This window comes from Petromyzon marinus, chromosome 6 (genome assembly GCF_048934315.1).
Source record: "Petromyzon marinus isolate PM22_M1 ecotype Great Lakes invasive population chromosome 6, UKy_Petmar_22M1.pri1.0, whole genome shotgun sequence".
Classification (NCBI taxonomy): domain Eukaryota; kingdom Metazoa; phylum Chordata; class Hyperoartia; order Petromyzontiformes; family Petromyzontidae; genus Petromyzon; species Petromyzon marinus.
In genome coordinates this window covers 16,137,771-16,150,253 of record NC_133672.1, presented here as the reverse complement: position 1 = coordinate 16,150,253, position 12,483 = coordinate 16,137,771, and the positions used below count along the sequence as shown (strand labels likewise).

The following is a 12,483-nucleotide window of genomic DNA, read 5'->3' as shown; positions in this document are numbered from 1 at the left end:
ATTATTATATATCCCGACTTCATTCCAAATGTGCTATCGGCACCATGGCCCCAAGACAAAGTATTCATCTGGAACTATTCATGCAACTTGATTCAATGTACACAATAGGGGAACACTTTTCCACATGCAATGCAACACAGATATGTTCATCGCATAACATTCAAAATATATATTTTTATTCTCATAGCTGAAATATCGTGTTGTCATATGTGAACATGCCATACGTTTTGCGCAGTCATTGGTGACCAGGCTGAAAGCATGTGCATTTGAAATATTTACCCTTTAAAGTGTGATCGAAATTAAAGACTAAGAGGATATTTTATTTTGATTTAAAGCTTTCGTGACTGCAGTGATTCATATTCTTGGTTCTTTCGGTAAAGTCACGTAGAAGGGAAACAATAAAAGAATAAAAATATAATACAATAAAATTCTCACGAAGTTTCGACTGCAACACAAGCAATCATCATCAGAAACTTTTTCTTGTTGTGGTTTTCACACCTGATGATGATTGCTTGTGTTGCAGTCGAAACGTCGTGAGAATTTTGTTTTATATTTTTATTATTTCATTGTTTCCCTTCTACGTGACTTTACCGAAAGAACCAAGAATAAGAGGATTTTACTTAGGACGTGTAGTCAAATAGATTTTTTTTATATTTCTATATGTCTTTTTAGATTTTGAAAGGAAGTTGAAGTACCCAGAGACAGCCCATATACTTCAGACGGGACATGCCAAAATGATGCACGGGTGTGGTGTCAGGTGCCTGCCGGTTGGACTGACCCCTCCTATCGAGTGTGGAGGCGGTGAAACTGCAGTAGGGCCCACGAGTTAGTGAGACCCAGGCACCGGAGTAGGAGGACTGGGTATGTTGGACAGGGGGAGTGGGGGGGCTCTACAGGATTCCACTCCTTGCACCAGGGACCCATGTCAACCATGCTACGCTACTGCCCCTACTGGCACTGTTTGCCACCAGGTCGATGTTTCATGTGCGACATGGCCAGGCGTAATCGTAATCCACCCACGCTCGACTTGGTCATTAGATTACAGAAACAATAGTGGGCCAACACAAATTTGACTCTTCAGCAATATTCCTGAAGAGAAAGCTCTTTGGTCTTCGGTAGGGTGATGAAAAAGTATGCAACAATGCATCGGCTCATTGATTGAAGGTGATTCTCGTGCATCGATTTGTGTGTGAGAATAGATTCATTCTAATTTATACACATTGTATGCAAATGAGATGGTACTACACAACCAGGCCTGAGAGCTACAGTGCAGTTGCACCGCCTGCACACTCGATAGCTACACCGAATCGCGGCCCAAAGTTGTTACAATTTATGAAACCGTCATATTACAAGTAGTGGAGAATGATAATGTGACAAGTGATGAGCAAGTCTAGATTTGAAGTTTTCGTGACCGCAGGGATCCATACTCTTTGGTTCTTTCGGTAAAGTCACGTAGGTAGAAAATAAAATAAATTAAATCACGACGTTTCGGGCGCAACACAAGCGTCCGTCATCAGGTGGGACAACCACAGCAAGAAACAATATTGTTGTGATTTAAGTTATTTTATTTTATACCTACGTGATGCGCAAGTGGCTTCTTAATATTCCATATTGGGCACAATCAATACGATATATGCTTAGTGAGTTAAACTAAATGCATACCAAACCAGGTTTACAGGAGAGATGATTGCCACCGAGAATCACCACTTATATTCAGATAATTGTGTTTATATAACAGCATTTGCCCGCACACTTTATGGATTTGTCATGCAGTTGGGATGGAAATGATTACACTGCAATAATGATGCTCACGCGCAATCATAAGCTTGAGTTGGCTAATATTAATGGGATGTTACAGTGCGTGTGTTAACTGCACGCGCATGCAGCTAAGCCCCCTCACAGAAAGCCCTGAGGGAAATTGCTGCTGTTGCTAACTCAGTGATTTGCCATTTTGTCTTTTATGCTCGTCCCTAAAGGCAGCAACTCTGACGTCAATGACCAGCCGCATCATAGTCGAGCGTGCCAGAAATAGCCAGCTTTCTAATCCCCGTGCGGGAGGGAACGAATGTCACCTCAAAATAACAAAAGTAAGAGAAATAAAAACAAATAAACCGTCTGATTCGCTTATACCATGGTTCCCACATCCAAATTATGCCATTGGTTTTTTTTTCAGTGAAAGTGGTACCTGTACAATAACGGATAACCTACATCCCTTTGTTATTCACCGCAGGATAATGGCCTTAAAATGAGATGTCGGTCATAAGGGTTGTTTAACCAAAATTCACCATCGCTGGTCAGTGCGGGGTGGTGAAGGGAGGGCGATGCCAGGCTCAGATATGACTCTCCACTTACGTGGCCGGGAATCTATATTGCCAAGTTCAGAGTGCGATGTGCTAACCACTGCGCCACCACTCCGTGTATAAAAGTGTATAAAATAACAAACATTGAGTTGTTGGTGGCAGTGCAACTTACTGAAAAATCTGCTTCAGTGAGGTGTGATTACATTTGGCGGTGGTCAACCGTACAAGATATGCTTTGTTGGTTAAATTATTTGCAATAACAGGTCCCTGCAGGGTGGGCTGGTAGGAACATTGCAATTTTTCAAGTCTCTGCGCTGTCTATTGCTGATTTTACACCCAACAGCACGAGATTTCACTTCGTTAAAGTATTGAAAGGGGACGGACGGACACATTAATCTATTGCAGGCTGGTACACTCAGTTTACAACTTCGTTCCTACCAGTAAAATATTGGCAAATATAACATATTTTTTGCAATAAAATATTGGCAAATATAACAGATGTGACCCTTACTCCCAAACTATAAAACGTGTTTATATATATACTTCGGTCCTCAGCTAAATACCTACACATCCTAATTTTCTAGTAAATCAGCTACAAAGTTGTGATATTATACATTGTGGTTATCTTATTATATGGGTCTTTCGGTAAAGCCACGTAGATAGAAAAATAATAAAAATATCACGTTTCGATCACAACACAAGCAATCGTCTTCAGGTGAGAGGTTATCTTGTTATCATTATAGCTCTAAGGCACGTGTATATTATTTATTATGCATGTTTACCCAGGAATGACACGCAGAGTCGCACGAGACTTATTCAGGACGGTTCTGGAAAGTGTTTGCAGTAGGGGGGCGATGATTGCCACCTGAATTCGAAATGAGTAATTGATAGTGGTTTGTTTTGAGATTGTATGTCAATGTTTCGATGTATTTTGCGTTACGTTTATGTGTCCATGTTCTATTAGTTATGATACAGTATATGTTACTGTTGAGAACGTTTCATTAACCTGGTTTATAACGAAATCCCTAGAATGTCAGTCGGTAAACAACAGGATTGCCTTTGAAGCATATATTTGAGACTCTTTTTTCATTCTCACATATTCGTACATAAAACAATGTATAACTTTACAGATAGATGCATACAATTAATACAAGTATAAATAGTGCCACCCTCGTCCTTCGCAGCAAAGGCCATATAAATGCTGCAAGAGTGGTGTCACAAACACGAGATCTCCTTTTCCCATTTTCCAATCATCCTGGCTAGGGCCTCCTGTCATTCCGCCGCTTTCAGTGATTAATGAAGGCAGGGTTCCCATTCATGGGAAATATGTTTGCAGTTTCGACAGCTGTGGACACATCGCCTGTATATCCTGCTTTTCCATTGGACACATGTCCACATAACACACACACATTATAAGCACTGCACTGTACACATTAATTTACTGCATGTCACTCACCCTGCCTCAATGCCTCTGTATCGAGCTATGGGGAATATGTTGAGGCCAAACTTCTGAAGACGAATGCATACGATATTATAATGTAAGGTTTTAACAATGTTATTTAATTAAGTATTGCAGCTGCATATTCAATTGTATGGACATTCTTGAAGAGATAATTTATTCATTCGTGTCATGTGCAATGCACAGTTATATATTTTCATGATTAATGTGGCCGTATTTACTGATGTCGACAATGGAGCTCGTTTGTACATTGTGTCCAATTGCATACATTCCTGGCATTTAGTAAGAAATCTCAATAGTTCCTAGACATTTTATAATTAGTATAATATTACAGGAAATCACTTCGGATAGATATCCAAAAGACTTACACTGAAAGAGTAAAAATAAAAAGGATTGGAAATATTGTAAGTGCGTACAGCCAATACCATGGAGTCAGATGGCACAGTAAGCCCACAGTGAAAATCAAGTCAGGCATATGCGTGCAAACTGTCAAACTCGTTTAAATGAAACCGGAGCTATATTTCATGAAAATGTTAATACGTCCAATCTGCTTTTATGGGAAGGGAAAAGACGGGGACTTGTTGGAGTGGTGGAGATTATACATCCGTGTGTCTATGTGAGTCACCCTAAAGTACACAAGATTGTTAATAATTTGGGGTTCTGTGAGAGGACAATTCCATTAGCTTAAAAATAAATATATTAGCATCGACAAATCCTTACAGCTGAGAGGTAACCTGAGGTTAGAAAATTGTGACTTAAGCCACTGAGAGCGACAATAAGAATCTCATCCCAAGCCATCCCAGGTTACCATGTATTTTTTACTTGTGTAATTATCAACAACCGACTAGTTTCACCCAATGTCCTGTGCAGATCCAATCGCTGCCACACGGGCCAAGGTTTCATAATCTTGTCTGTTTAGTCCTCACAATAACTATGGAAACATTTAATTTGAGATGACCAAGCTCCACTAATAATTTCCATCTTCTATCCACTCCTGGATAAAGACTTCCGAAGTCATCACCATCCCTCATGGGGTTGTGATGCAAGAATCCATCTGAACATCATCCTATCTCTGCAGTGGGCATCCAATTTCCAACACCCCCGATTGGCACGGTTAACTACATACGGTGCGAAAGAAGTTCAACATGCATGCATTCTCCGCATTGGTGGCTCAGTGTAATTCCAAGTATGAATATCTTGCCACCTCTTTTTCACTATTCAACTTTTTGTTCCATTTGTGTCAGTGTCCATGTTTCCAGTCTGTATGTCATAGTGGGTAATACTCTGTGCACTTATTTTTTCAAACGTTATTCTTCAAGCACATTGGTACATCTCTTCTCATTACCAAAGTCAGTTTTCCAAAAGCACTCCATAATATAAGCTTTCCGATTATATGCACACTTTTGTGACATCAATCATACTTCGTAAATAATGTTACATTTACGAGTGGAGTTGGCAAACTGCTTCGGAGAGACAAGGATACACTGTTCTAAATGGTAAATAGCATTAAACTACAGAGGCATATGCCACAATAACAAAGGCAGTTATATGTATATTACAAATTAAATCGATGCCACAGTGTGACTGTGGTTATGCAACCCAAACTGTGGACCATATCGTAAACTCCTGTAGACAGCGCTCCTTCAACGGAGGAATAGGAAAACTACACAAACTCTCTCCTGAAGCCCTATTGTGGCTAGCATACCTCAACGTTACCATTTAGCTGCTGAACATATTGCCATATGCAAGAGTAGATTGTAATATAAACAGCAGCTGTAATACAACTTACAAAAGTGCTTAAGGGTGTATGTTCGTGCTGCTCGCTTCATGTCAGTTTTGGAGAGAAAAATGTAAACACGTTCGAAAGTACTTCTCAGTGGTAAGATTCACACAATAAAGATAACCCGATGATATGTATTACATACATCAAAGTGATTTGGGATAATACAGTATATTATAAAGCATTTAAAACAGTTCACACTCAACAGAATCATTGAGTTTCAATAGTCAAAAATTATGTATGGGTATAAAGTATCTTGAGTTTTAAAGAACCTAGCAGAGCTTACAACTGGAGGCAGCCTATCTTAGTATGCATGTATATTGAGTTTCTTTCGCACCCTACGTATCCAACCGTGCTAACCGGGGGTGCGAGGGAAGGACAACAAATTATACACAAAAAATATATTCTAAAGAAATGAGTTTTTAATCGAGATTTAAGAATGCATAGCTCCAGTGGCTTCCAAATATATCTGAAAACGTGCGATGCAGTGACCGTCTTTGTTCGATGGCTATCCAAAAGCCACCTGCGAGGATGACTGGAGTTTTCGTGAGCCATGGAGTGATACGAGAGACGTTGTGATCTCAATTATTCCTGACACCTGCAGCGAGAGTTGCTCTGTGGAAGCGGACCCAATGGCTCACTGAAGCACAACGGCTGCGGTTGTGTTTACATTGAGCAAAGCCTAATGCAAGGTCGAGCTGCATTTCCCTTGAGATTGCATATTCTCATTAGCGGCAGTGATAGCACTATGTAGATTAGAGTCTGAGCAAATAGCGGTGTTGCACTGCACATTTTTATTAAGCTAAGGAAATGCATGTATATTTTTGGACATGTGGGAAAGGGAACGAATTAAGTTGCCACATTTCATTTAATCACCTGTAATAATCTTAAGGATGAGGTATTGTTTAATATTTCCCAATCAATTCTGTGAAAATGTATTTTCAATGTATTTGCGTAACTTCAATTAGATGTGATGAGCCACATTAATGCACATAGTTGCCTTTTAAATATATGTTACATGGTTTCACTAAATGATGACACAGAGGCAACAATAAATATGCCATAACCTAACTACATATTTCACCTTCCATTTTTCCTCCGAGATTGAGGGATTTTGATCCTAGGGTGAATGAGTTAAAACAATGTTTCCTCTTGAGTTTGAATAGTTCCCCTTCAGCAGTGAGCTTAAGTAAAAACAAAGATGCCTGCAAAAAGAAAACAAACAAACCTGTATTTACATTTAGTTGGGAACTGTCACACATCCTGCATTTGGCAACTGCATAACTTTTGAATAACCAAACATTGCCTATAACAAGTGTATCATGGTGTGGTATAGTGTGCAGGAAGAGATCGGAGGGGCCAAGGGATCTGGTTAAGAAGGCGGTTGGAATTGAATAGGACGGGCCATATAATTCCTCGGACCAGAGCCCATGCCAGCCACATTACTGATTTGATATCCTATGCTGCTAAGAAAACCACTATGTGGGTACTGCTTTCTGTAGCTTTAAGACCCCCGACTCCATAGGTAGACGTGCGACCTTTAACCGTGCAAACGACCCTCTCCACCTAGACATCGTCCACATAACTTTCAGCCAGACCGCTCAGTTTCCGTAAGCATTCGCTACTTCTCCACTTGGCTGTGACCCATACCGCTGACAACCTACATGTGTGTGTCCCCGGACTTGTCCTTTCAACTCTTTCCACTCACTGTGCGTGTGTACAGCTCTCCTTCCGCTGTATATGGTAGTCATGTACTGTATACAACTCTAATTCCCCTGTGCCTGCATGTTCTGCGAGTGTGTATAGTTGATGAGTATTAGGGTTATGGGGTTGTTGACTTAATGGACAACTCCACCCAATAAAATAATATTGTTTCCCTTCTACGTGACTTTACCGAAAGAACCAAGAGTCACGAAAGCTTTAAATCAAAACTCCACCCAAGTTTCCCCTAGCAGATAAATACGCGTTTGCAAGGAGATAGTTTTTTTTTATTTTAAAAAACTAAGTAGACAATTTAACTAATTTAAAAAATCTGTACTCCACGTATAAAATAAAAGTTTTTTTACACTTTTAATAGGTCAATTTATATAGGTCACAGTATTAAGAGGTCACAGTATTAAGGGGTCACTGTTTGTGAACTATGATTAGGTGCTACTTGGATGCTGATTGGGGGTGCCACGTCGCCTGTGAAAGAGGTGGTGGTGAATTCTGCTAAACAGGCGCGGCACGGGCTAGAGAAGAGATGGAGTGATGTGGTACAGGAGGACGTGGAGCTGAGTGGACTTGTCGATGACTCGTACCAGCGGTGTCAAGATCGGCCTCTGTGGAGGAGGCTCGTGAAGGACGCTGCTACTGGGCATTTGGAGGCAGTCGACCTCCAACAACAACGGAGGGCGGATGAGCGACGCTCACAACAACGAGCAGAGCACCGGGTGGCTAAAGCACAGCAAGTTGGCACAGTAGGGGGCACAGGTGGTGCATCTGCCAGTCGTCTCAGTCAGTCGACCCGTGGCACCTGGGTCGGTCCCGTGACCTCCTGCCAGCGGGCGTTCGACACTTCACGTGGCCTCAAGGTGCACATAGCCTGGCACAAGCGTCGCGGTGACGTCACCGCCACTTAGTGTCGAATGGCGGTTGTTGGTGAATTCTGCAGGCAGCTCTCTCCGAGTCTGCGATGGCACACAGAATGGTCATCCTGTGAATGTACTGTCGAAGTAAACGACCATAGAAAAAAGACGTGCAAAATATTATTTTTCATTTCAGCAATGTACACGCACCACTACAGGCATGATTTCATTAACATTCTGATGCAGTATAATTAGAAAGCGACCGAGTGACGAGCTGTGTATATACTGCCCAATTAAAGCCATCACCTGAGCTGCTAAAAATATTAATTGCATGTCCAGTTCAAAGGCATGCTCCTACCGTGCTCGAAAAATCATGATATGCCTATCTTATCAAAGTGTCGGTTGAGGAAGTTGAGGTACATTGTGTGTGTTATACCAAATGGTTTATTATCTTTCATACCAGGGAGGGATATAGAAAAAAAACGTGGATATGATGGAACACCTAAACTGTCACATATTAACTTTTGATTTAAAGCTTCCGTGACTGCAGTGATTCATATTCTTGGTTCTTTCGGTAAAGTCACGGTGAAGGGAAACAATAAAATAATGAAATATATATATAAAACAATTAAATTCTCACGACGTTTCGACTGCAACACAAGCAGTGTGCAGTCGAAACGTCGTGAGAATTTAATTGTTTTATATATTTTATTATTTTATTGTTTCCCGTCAACGTGACTTTACCGAAAGAACCAAGAATATGTCACATATTATTAAAATTATTAATTATGGACATCACCTACATTTGGATCATGTGTTCTTACTGCTTTCCATTCACGGTAATCACATTCTAGATGAGCATTTTAAAAGGTCACCTATATAAGAAACATTTTGTCTGATGTATCTTCTGATTGTAATTAGTATGCACAATTAAATAATCGATTTCAGTTTAATCTAGCTGTGCGTTAATTAATACTGCGTCACATTCATATACTGTACCTCACACAATAACATTGCACAAGTCAAAAAGGGCAAGCACTTATAAAAATCTACAATCCCGTTTGCTAGATCATTAATTGAAAGATGAAGAAGTTGCTTAATCAGGCGACAAGCTGGGAAGAGTGGGCATCTACTCACATCCTTCACCCTTAAACTGCCACAGCTGCTGCCAGCGTAGGGGGCATTTGTGCCTGGCCGGGCACACATCGAGTGCTTTGATTTGTGCCGGCTCGTAGTTGAAGGCAGTTTATCTGAGGCCACCTACGGTATGGAAATTTACCCAGGCAATATTGACCGATGAGAAAAGTGGGCTTGGCCGGAACACATTGTTGCAAAGGATAATGAATGGGGGATAAGAGTGGTGATGGAATGGTAGCCAAATGAGGGGACATACCAACGACGACGATGATGAGATCAGCCCATGTGCACGAGTGAGATGGATTGCGTCATCGCAGGACCGTGTGGGATGGCAATAGCGTGCCTTCGTACATCAGGAGACAGTACCGGACACAAACCGTGTCTCACGCATTTATGGCTTTGTCATTTGTCCCATGCTGAAATTTCACACATTTCCTGTATGAGGAAAACGCTGGTGCGGCGAGTCGTCAAGCGCAGCCCTGCTACCAGTTGACAGCTCTTCCTCTCTTGAGGCATCATTTAAAAAAAAAATAATACTGGTAGGAACCAACCACATCCGGCCATCTTCACGACATTTTTCCCTCCACGTGGAGAATCAACAACGTGCGTTTGGAGTATACGGCTGCTCTCAATCTCTACATTATAAGCCGCCAATTCGTGGGTATTGTACTCTTTTTTTAAGGAACAGCTTTTTTTCTCTCTCTCTCCACCATACCAGGTCCCCACTCGGTCCCCACCCTTCACGCCGGCTTGTGCCCGCCCTCACAGTCGGGAATATTGTGCGGAATACACCACGTGGTGGTGCCGCCGTTGACCCTGGCCATTGACCGAGCAACCCAACGTTCCTACTACCAGCTCCCTCCGCAGGAATGTGTTCTGTTCTCACGCAGACATTGCCCAATCGCACGCCCCCTACCGGCCAGGCTCACGCACTGGCCGTATATTGTCGTGAGAGCGGCGTTCTTTATTCACCGAGAGAACGCGCTCAAGCCTGCAGGGTGCATCCCATCCCCAGCGCGCCCATCACTCACACACACCCGGCCCAGCACCTTCTCAATCCAGCGTTGACGACAAAGACTCCCCCCGTGTAGCCGTAACAGATTGTTGGGATTCAGTGATGTGGGCGAACACCTATGAAGGCCGGCACGGTACACGAGGGGGTGGGTGGTACTACGCCCGACTGCCTTTGTCTCCCTATGGCGATGTTTATATACCACATCAGGTACTCATTTGAGACTGAGTAGACCTAGGCGAGGTCCCGGACCAGTTCAGACTGGCCGTGAGTGGGAATTGAACCGGGTTCGCAGGTTCATCGCGCAGCGCGTTAACCACTACACTACCGCTCCCCCACTACACCCAGCATACAACACTCCAGTACACGCAGAAGCTCGCACTCTGATCACACACCCTGCATCCTGACCACAGACCCCACTCTGACCCCACACCCTGACCACAGACCCCACTCTGACCCCACATCCTGACCACACACCCCACTCTGACCCCTGACCACAGACCCTACACCCTGACCACACACCCCACTCTGACCCCACACCCTGACCACACACCCCACTCTGACCCCTGACCACAGACCCTACACCCTGACCACACACCCCACTCTGACCCCTGACCACAGACCCTACACCCTGACCACACACCCCACTCTGACCCCACACCCTGACCACACACCCCACTCTGATCCCTGACCACAGACCCTACACCCTGACCACACACCCCACTCTGACCCCTGACCACAGACCCTACACCCTGAACCGACTACCTGACTCTGCACTTGACTCCCACCCCTACACCACGACCCTACTGAAACCTGACCCCATGCGCACCCTGACCCCACTGCACACGACCCCCCTGCACTCTGTCCCCACTGCACCCTAATCCCACTGAACTCTGACCCCAATGCACTGCACTCTGTCCCCACTGCACCCTAATCCCACTGCACCCCGACTCCACTGCATCCCGACCCCCCCACCCTGACCCCCCACCCTGACCCCACCCTGACCCCCACCGCACCCTGACCCCACCTCACCGTGATCCCACTGAACTCTGACCCCACTGCACCTTGACACCGCACCAATACCCCACCGCTCCCTGACCTCACTGCACCCCGACCCCCCCCCACCCTGACCCCCCCCACCCTGACCCCCACCATGACCCCCCCCCACCGCACCCCGGAGCCAGGTTTTCGCGGCTCCCTTTAACGCGCGACGTCACGCCGCGTGGCGGCCCAATGGGCGCGCGGCGTTGGGCGTCACGTGAGACGCGGGCCGGCCCGTAGCGGCTCGGGAGTCCCGGGCCCGCGAGTGGCGACGCCGCCGCAAAACGCCGCGGCCACCACCGCCACCACCACCACCGCCCTTTGTATTTTCTCGTCCGCCTCTTCCCTCCTCGCGTTCTGGGCGAGATTCTTCGTATCCTCAGGGGGTAGTGAGGCCCGTGTGCGTTAAATCGGTTCGTGTATATATACGTGTGTGTGTGTATAAATATATTTTTTTGTAATCGTAGCGAGGCGACCGCGGGGCGCGCCGCGATGCGCGTGCGGATGAAGCGGCGATCGGGAGACGCGGGGGAGGAGAAGTGACACAAATTCGGACTCAAAACGTCAACATCACCACCATCATCATCACCAGCAGCTACACGTTATTACCTACCCCATATCGTAATCAGTAGCAGCAGCAGCAGCATTATCAACACCGTCATCGTTACTGTCAGCAAACATCACCCTCCGTATCGAAACCATTGATAACATTAACACCATCACCACAGCATCGACAAGAATCATCCCTTCATTAAAAAAAACCCCAGTATCACTAGTGACCGCTCTTAATAATCGTATTCGGCATCACCATCAACAATCTCGCCACTTGCTCTTCCTCCACAACATCATCTGTGCATCGTTCGCATCCTCGTGGTCACCTCCGCTTCTATTCGCGCTCAATTCCCTTTCATTAAGCTCCTCCCTAACCATCTTCACCACCATCACCACCACCACCTCCTCCTCCCTCGCCATCACCGATCCTCCTCCTCCCTTCACGCCGACGCTTCATGCAGCGTGCCCCCCCCCCCCCCCCTAAACGACGACCGTAGCTCCTCACCTTAATCCCCGTGACGAGCGGGGGGTCGGCCAGTGGAGGAGGCTCGTGGGGCCGGGGAGGTTCGAGGTAGTGTGGGAGGCTGAGCGGGTGGGTGGTGGGTGGGGTGTGGGGTGTGAATCTTGAGCGGGGA

The 12,483-nt window shown here is 45.0% G+C and overlaps 1 long non-coding RNA gene across 1 annotated transcript; it reads right to left on the bottom strand.

Moving 5' to 3' along the window:
* Positions 1–153: 153 nt before the first annotated feature.
* Positions 154–12,445, bottom strand: LOC142923990 (uncharacterized). The gene is made up of 2 exons (XR_012941113.1): positions 12,354–12,445; positions 154–8,208 (listed from the first exon to the last, which is right to left on the bottom strand). It is a non-coding gene; the product is annotated as an uncharacterized LOC142923990 (long non-coding RNA).
* Between the last annotated feature and the right edge of the window lie 38 nt (positions 12,446–12,483).